This window comes from Eucalyptus grandis, chromosome 3 (assembly GCF_016545825.1).
Source record: "Eucalyptus grandis isolate ANBG69807.140 chromosome 3, ASM1654582v1, whole genome shotgun sequence".
In the NCBI taxonomy this organism is placed as follows: domain Eukaryota; kingdom Viridiplantae; phylum Streptophyta; class Magnoliopsida; order Myrtales; family Myrtaceae; genus Eucalyptus; species Eucalyptus grandis.
In genome coordinates this window covers 57,231,561-57,240,058 of record NC_052614.1, presented here as the reverse complement: position 1 = coordinate 57,240,058, position 8,498 = coordinate 57,231,561, and positions in this window count along the sequence as shown.

Here is an 8,498-nt window from a genome sequence, read left to right as displayed (position 1 = left end):
GGCTGCCTCCAATTGTTTATCTTCTTTCCCTTCCTTTTTTTTTTTTTTTTTAAAAAAGAATATTTTTAAATTTAATTTAATTGCTTTTTATATTAATTATTTATTCACATCAGTAGCAAAACGACATCGTTTGTACTTGCTTTGTTGGAAAATCGCTATGTCAAAAGCCATTTTGGTCATTTTTTTTCGACGTTGACACTTAACCAATCTATTTTACTACGATTTTGTCAATTACGTGTTATTTTCTTAATTTTTGGCACTTAAGTATCCCAATGTGCCAAGTTTTGACACTTTAGATATCTGGCACTCCTTATTGTTGTAAGGAGTACCAACGATTTATTTAAAAATATAAATCTTTTAAATCAATAATTTGATGTGTAAATGCACCCTAGATAAGAAAATTTGATAGCGTGCAACTTTAATCTTTGCTGCTCATATAATGCTAATTATCAAATCAATTACGTTTCTTCTTGCTTGACAATGTCTGACCAATCCCACATATTCAATGTAATACAAGATATGGGGGAAAAAAAGCAATGTCAAGAACATTGAGGGATCCATTGGCGATACCAACAGGTCGCCGGAGGTACAAGTCCAGCCGATATCATCTTGTTCAGAGTCAAGAAGTCCAGCCTCGACGCAGCGCGCACCTGTTCAAAACAGAATTACAAGTCCAGTTCAGGCCATCCCGAGTCCAAGTATTACCCCCGTAGGAGCACCCACGCTGCAGAACATATACAAAGTGATGCCAACCAATAGTCAATCTCTATGTAAAAGCCTAAACATAGTGTCTCCCTTACCGTCTGTACAGCCTCATGAAGACATTAGCCCTCTCGGGATATGCAGACATAGAACTGAAGCGAAATACCGATTGATTCTCGATGTGGAGGAGACCTGGAATCATCGCTCCGAACCCAACGCCTTTGCAACCGAAGAGCATCCACTCGAGAGTTCCTCGTTTTTAACCGAAGATCAAGAACCTGCAATACAGCACCTGCAATACTGTGACCATTGCGAGATAAAGACCAAGAAAGATGCTCAAGATAGCATGCGTCGTTCTTCGAATCAGAGAAAGACGTTCCCCTGCCTCTGCAATCAAGGAATCATCCCTCAGATCTACCGGATGTGATTATTCATCACCACAGCAGCAGCTCAGAGTGAATGTCGCGGCTCAGCGAAGCTCGCATTACGAATCGGATGAAAGGGAAGAAGAAGTATTGAACAAACTCACCGTGCCGTGGAAGAACGCCCGCGACTCGGACCCCGCACCCCACCGGTCACTCCCCGACCAGCGAAACAATTGCTGCCGCGTCGATCTCACGACCGCAACCGACGCCCACCTCTCAAAGCCACCGACCCGCACATCTAACAAGATCGCAGCTGGAAGACCCGCATCGCGCCTCGGAAGACCCCGGATCGCGGCTCGAAGACCCGGGATGACGCCCATGGCAAGTCTCGCGGTTCGAAGAAATAGAAAACCTTCCTCTCGCGTCTTGGCACCGGTATAATCAAAGCTATGTTCGCTGCCTCTCGCATCTGAAGAAGGAAATCTCGATCTACTAGATCCGAATACCCACCACAAAAAGAAATCACAACGGATTGCCGACACACACCATGGAAAGCGATGAACCTAAGAGGAGGAAGATGGCACGAATAACCCACGCACTGCGTTGCCGTTGAAGCAAGCGAAGCCCCACATCCAGAACTCAGCTTACCCATCAATCTGCAGCGTACTCTCTACCTTCGGCATTGGGCCACGCCTCACCCAAGAGACGACCGAGAGAAGACGTCGGTTCTTTTTGACTCTTCGCACCGCATTCGCTCCGTTCGTTCTCACCATCCAAGCGCAAGACCTCGGGCTGCTATTGCTTGTGTCCGCAGAGATTCTTTTGGGAGGATTCAAAATGGGTTTGCAAAGAATATTGAGGTAGGTTCGCCGAGCAAGCGGAGGCCGTCGCTTGATTGAAACCCTAGATTTTATCTCTTCAACCCTTATCCCTAATTCCCTTAAAAGAATTTCTTATTCTATCTCGATTGCACGGTTTCTAGTGGATAGTCTATTGTTGTCCTCTACTTTTAATTGGTCAGTGCAACCCCTTGTGGACCAGGCAAAGCACAAATTGGAGTCTATTTTGGGTCTCTCTTTAGCCCACTGCAATAGGAATTCTAATCGGGTTGCTAACTGGGTTGCTAAAGCCCGGTGTTTTGATTTCCTTCCTAACAATCGGGTGTCTAGTCCTCCTCTGCTCTTTTTTGGATCTTCTTTGTACCGATGCTCATGCTGTATTATCTTTTCCTAGTATCTAATAATATCAGCTTTGTTCTCGTAAAAAAAAAAAGAACATTGAGGGATCGCATGATTGGAGAATTAGAGTAAAAGGGGGCGATCGCTAAAAAATTGAGTTTACTCATAATAATACTAATTTCGGCGTAATAGTGTGAGCGCGTGAGAGAGAGAGTCTCGGTCGACAATGGGAAACGCCTCTCTTTCGTAAGATTCTTTGGAGCAGAGCAACTTTATATTTGATTGTCCATCCGTACAATAGCTCATTGTCATAAATATTAACCAATCGCCGAGTCCACACCGGTCATCGAGGATTCTCAAATGAGAATTTCCGGCAAATTGTCACTACCAACACGACATGGAGACGTGTCAAGTACCTTTTCGGATGAGCGGTGACATTCCCTTTCATCAGCGTCTTTGGCATGCAAAGCTGTCAAATGCCCCACGAAAGTGGCTTGAAGAAATTGCACCAGTGTTGTTCTCCGAATGAATCGCAAGTTCCTATTTTTGGACCCCATACCTTTACCTTACCAATTCAAATCATTTCCCAGCGAACGTTTTAGTGTAAGATGCTTATCTATAATTCCATTTCATGTATTGAAAATTATATATGTATGATAAACACAGTAGGTACATTATTATCATGTGACTGAAAGCAAATACTTACTTTACGAGAGCGTTTAGTTATACCAATATACTAAAACATACTTTATCACCCAAAAGTGAAGCAACCACCCGAAATCACTTAATTCCTGCACAAATCTTGTCTTCCTCGCATTTTTTAAACTGAAAAATGATGAAAAGGGGTAAGTTCAATTCTATCTCCCACGTCCAAAAAGTCCCCAAAAAACCATCGCACAGACAAAATCAGCACTCAAACATTTCTGAAGAAGCCATAACAGCTTGATTGCTGAAGCCAAGGCTAAATGGGTTCAAGCTCAAGAACTCGTCAACAGGCTCGATTGGGCCGTTGTGGGCAACCCCAAATCCAAAGACTTCATTGCACGCATTCAAGAAATTGACGATCTAATTCGATGACTCGAACCTGTGGCTGAGCTCACCCCCCTGGGCTCTCAGCGCAGAGTTTTCAGCCTGAATGCCTAAGAAATGCTGTGTAATGATGTCAATGTTGGTTTTCGTTACTCAGCTGAGCGACCTGAGCCAGGTGCTTCTGCTGCCAGGTGATTTTGCTTCCTTATCTGGACCACCGACTCGCGGCTCGAGATCATCCCTTCCTCTTCCTCACCTGCAAGTCCTCCTTGGAGGCCGACTTCTGAACCAGCGGTGATCCTGTGGGCGTCCCACTAGAGATGCCATTGGTACAGATGCAAACTACGGAGTTTTGTGAAATCTTGTGTTTTGTGCAGAAAATTCTCTTTTTCAGAGCAATTAAGTGGGGAGAATATGAAATTAGAGCAAGATCCAGATGACATATAGCTTCAGATTTATACAGATAGTGTAGCTACAGCAAGTATTAGCCGGAATTGAGGGTTGAATGATTAGACATAGTAGGGCCAGTAGAGGAAGATGGCTGAGAAGGGTTGAACCAGGTGGGTCCTGCACCTGAATGAAGAGGTAATTATATACCCACGGAGAAGGATTTCACTGACAGAGCAAGCATTTGGGTTCTAATCACTGAACAGTTCGGGTGCATCCAAGTATATTGCCTCCCAATACACACACTCACCGTACCCGCATTCCCTCTGATACTCCTCCATTCTCTGGCCTTCCACTTCCCCCCATCCATCCCTGCTCTCCGCCGCCTGGATGCAACCGCCGCCCTTCTTGTCCTTCCCTCCCCCTTCCTTCTCCTTGGCCTCGCTGCCCTCTTTTTCTTTCTTCGGCGGGATGATTTCATCTGCCCTCGTCATCTTTTCCCTGGAGATCTCGGCCGGTGCCTCAGCGTACTTGGCCTGCATCACTTGAACGTACCCATGTCATGGTCGAATTGCATACTGAGAAGTCCTGCGCAGTCGTAGTTCCAAAAGTTTTGACACAAGTACCATCATGAGAATCCATACAACATAAGATCTTCAGCGAGAAAAAAAGAGGAAATTAGGTACAATCACGTAAATTAATGATAAAATAGATAACCTTCCATTTCTCTCACACACTTAAACTTCTTGCTAACGCATCCCTTGCAGTGAACACCGAGCATGGACTCCACCTCTCTCAACGGAGGCTGCACGAACATATTGTATTTGTACATTAGGACATGTTCATATTCATGCACATGTAGATTCTTATTAAACCCAGAAAAGGAATTAAGCAAACGCAGCCAGCAAACAGACAAGCTTATCGATAGAAATTGGAAAAGCGTTGCTGTGCAATTTATTATTTCCTTAATTGCTTGCATTCCCAACATGGCACAAAGACTTGACGACCAGTAAACACTTCACTCTTGCATTCAATTCTGATTTGAAGGATGCAGCAAGATCTTAAGAAAGAAACTATTTTCTTCGTACAGACTTTTGGCACGGAGCAAAAAGGGCATTGGGCATCTTGAGAATATGAAAGTCTAGTATGGCAGAGACTTCATTTCTCTCTTTGTTAGACGGAGGGTTGGGAATGAAGAGCAGATTTGAATCAGAGCAGACAGTTGGCTTCAGGAGGGCCTTTTGTATGGACCTATTAAGGAAGATGATCCTGAGTTTGTTACTTTAAATAATCAGGTTACGAAGGAATGGCGTGAAGATAAGGTGCAAAACATTTTGAGGATGGAATTAAATCAGAAAGTCTAGCTATTCCTCTTGTCAATATCAGTGTCATTTTTATTTAACTTGGCCTATTTGCTTCAATTAAACTGCCGGTTGATTGGCCTAGAGATCAATGGTTAAGACGGACGTTCACGTGTTCGAAATTAACCAATAAGAGCCAAGTAAACAGATCGTTATTCTTTCGGGTTAAATCAGCCGTCAATTTTTATTAAACAACAAAATCAACGGTTATGGAATAAACATTTGGCCAGTCCAGCTTCAATTACATTAATCTATTTTTCTCGATAATTTTATCATACTTCAAATGCTACTCTCTTTTAATGTTAATTATTTATTTACTACTAATATAGATTCAGGTGTTTTGCATTTTGGCTAAAGAAGAGTTTTATATTCTACTTTATGAATGAAAAATCCATAATCACGGGACACATTGTTTCAAATCAAAAGTCTATGGTTGTGTTATTTCTTAATTTAAAGTAATATGGTTAAAAATTAGCTAGTGTCTCTTCTCGTCAAAAGATGCACCTTTTATTGTGATAATGTGTTCATTTGTCTAAAAAGTCACATCCTAGTATGATATATGACTGTGTTTCAAAGCAATGCATGCGTTAATTGACTTTGAAACAATCATATAATATGAAAGAGACACGAATATCGCATGGTGGCAAACTGCGCTAGTACAAAAAACGCATAGCCAACTAGTCAAGCCCGCTCCATGCAAGCACTGGCGAAACAACAAATAAATTGTAATACGGCTATTGCTTAATCTATAATTATGTAGATTAGCTATGAATAAAATAGCGTAAACATTATAACATAATTATTAAAGAAAGAGGCAAAAAAAAAAACGTTCTAATTATTACTACTCAAGAGGCCAACAACGAACATACATACGATGAATTAGCCTTGTTCATCATTAATTATCTATGTGGCAACATGTGGTAGAATGTAATGCATTTTTTTTTTATCTCTTTTAGGGCTATGATCGAATCATTTGACATTAATTTCTCCACAGCTCATTAATACAATAATAGAATCAAGCAATCCATAATTACTATTACTCTATGTAGAGTACTAAATTTGTCTATTAATTATGCCTGTTGCAATATAAGAAAAAAAATAGTAGACAACGAGAATTATATGATGTTTTCGAAAGTTATAATTTGTAATAACTTGTCTATGAAAGCAATTTTTATGAATTAACATTTAAAGAAAGATTAAATGAGTTTACTGGCAATATCTACCCAACACTAGAAAGGCAAGCAGAGATAAGTGGCTCAAGTAGGGAACAAATAAAAGACGTAACATAAGTAATTATGGTACAACAGAAAATGGGAACCTCAAAAAAGAGAGGACAGATTTTGCTTTAGAAACCGAAAACATCCAACACGAAAAGAGGAAGTAGAGATGAGTCATTAAAAGGAGGATATTTGGCCAAAAAGGGAAGCAAAGCTTCCTCTAACATACAAGACTTTATTTTCCTTTTAATTACTTCCTTCACTAGCACAAGAGTACATATTCATATTGCACCCATTTTTATTTTCCGCATACTTTCATTTAGATACTAGAAAATTGCAAAAATGCGTATTCCACAAGCATTTTTACTGGTCATGTAGAGTTTTCTTTTTAAAAAAGTATTTAAGTAACCACTTATAGCTCTTTGAAGGCTTTGGAATACTTAACAAAAGATATTATGTCATCTACTACTGAAAGCAATGGGTAAAGATATTCTATGGAAGTCTCTAATTAAACTAAGCCCTTACTTATCAAATTAATATCTGAACTATTATTAATGCCTATAGTCAGCCTTAAGTCAAACATTAGGTAATTGCTCGAAACCCCTTAAACTTTAGCTCCCTCACAATAGCTCCGTACTTTAAAAATCATATTACCCACCTAGACATTGGCACTAATGCACCACACCGTGCAGACTTTGAAAAGTTACAGATTACAATTTTTTTTTTCAGGCCATCACTTCTTCTGTTTGTGTAAACGTTAACTGAGGATGCGCAACCTCATTTTGAATAGAGTAACATCTACCACATGATTTATGAAGCTAAGAAAATGGATAACATTGTCTGTGGTTATTAATTATGAAAATTCGGTCAAGAAAAATGAGTCAGTCCATTTTACGTAGCACTTTACGGCAATGCACACTGAGAAAATAATGGATGCAACATAAATTAAAGTATTTTTAATCAATCAGAGACTATCAACAACTTTCGCCAATTAGTTTGTGTAATGTTACTAGAGCCGTTAAACGGGTGGGTCGGGTCGGGTTTGGGTCGGGTCATTAATGGTCCGACCCAAATTGACCCATTAACCCATTTATGACCCATTTATGTTTAATATAAATTTTTCGACCCAAACCCGACCCGACCCATACCCAACCCATACCCGACCGACCCAACTCATATTAATAAAATATTTTCATATTTAACAAATTTAGAAAAACTTATTCCTTTGTTTTTTTAAAGATTATATTATTAAAATACTTCCAAGCTTTTATATATATATATTATTTTTAAAAAATTGTATTGCTAAAATAGTTTTATACAATATAAATTTAATGGAAAATTTTTATAAATTTTAAAATAATTATTTAAAAAAATCGAAATTTAATTATTTTTTTAAAATTAAATTTTTAATTATTTTTATTTTATTTTTTAAATATAATTTTCTTTTTTCTTTTTCCCTTTTTCTTCTCCTTCTTCTTCTTCTTTGGCCGGCCGCCGGCCACGACGACGGCATGACCGGCCACAAAAGCGAGCCTCGAGCCGAGCTCGCCACGCCGTGCGAGGCTCGCCTCGCCCCGATCCGGCGAGCTCGAGGCTCGCCTGGCGGCCGGCCGGCCGTCGCCCGTGCCGGCGACCGGAAGGAGGGGAGAAAGAAAAAAAAAAAAAAGAAGAAAGAAAAAAAGGAAGAAAAAGAAAAGAGAAATAAAAATAAAAAATTATAATTTCAATTTTTATAAAGTTGAAGAGAGAAGTGAGGAATTATAATTTTTTTGTTAAAGATGAGTTTTCAACCCAACCCATTTAAAAACCCACTTAAGACCCACCTATCTTAAACCTTTAATTGTGAAACCCATTTAACTATCTTTTGTTATAAACAAGTGACCCATTTATGACCCATTTAAGATTTAAATGGGTCATAAATGGGTTTGTGACCCATTTTAACACCTCTAAATGTTACCTATAAAATTCTCTCCAAAGTGATTGTGAACCGATTAAAGGATGTTCTACCATAGCTTGTCTTGCCTAATCAAACTAGCTTTGTTCCTGGTAGACACATTTAGGATAACGTTATTATTTTGCAAGAAGCAATTATTCAATGGGCAAATCCCAAAGGAAATGAGGGCACATGATTCTGAAAATTGATTTGGAGAAAGCGTATCATCGGGCCGGAAAACTCCCCACTTGGCAGTATTCCGCACTCAGGTTCAATTGATTATGAAATGCATCACCTCTTCATCCATGCAAGTTTTGTGGAATGGG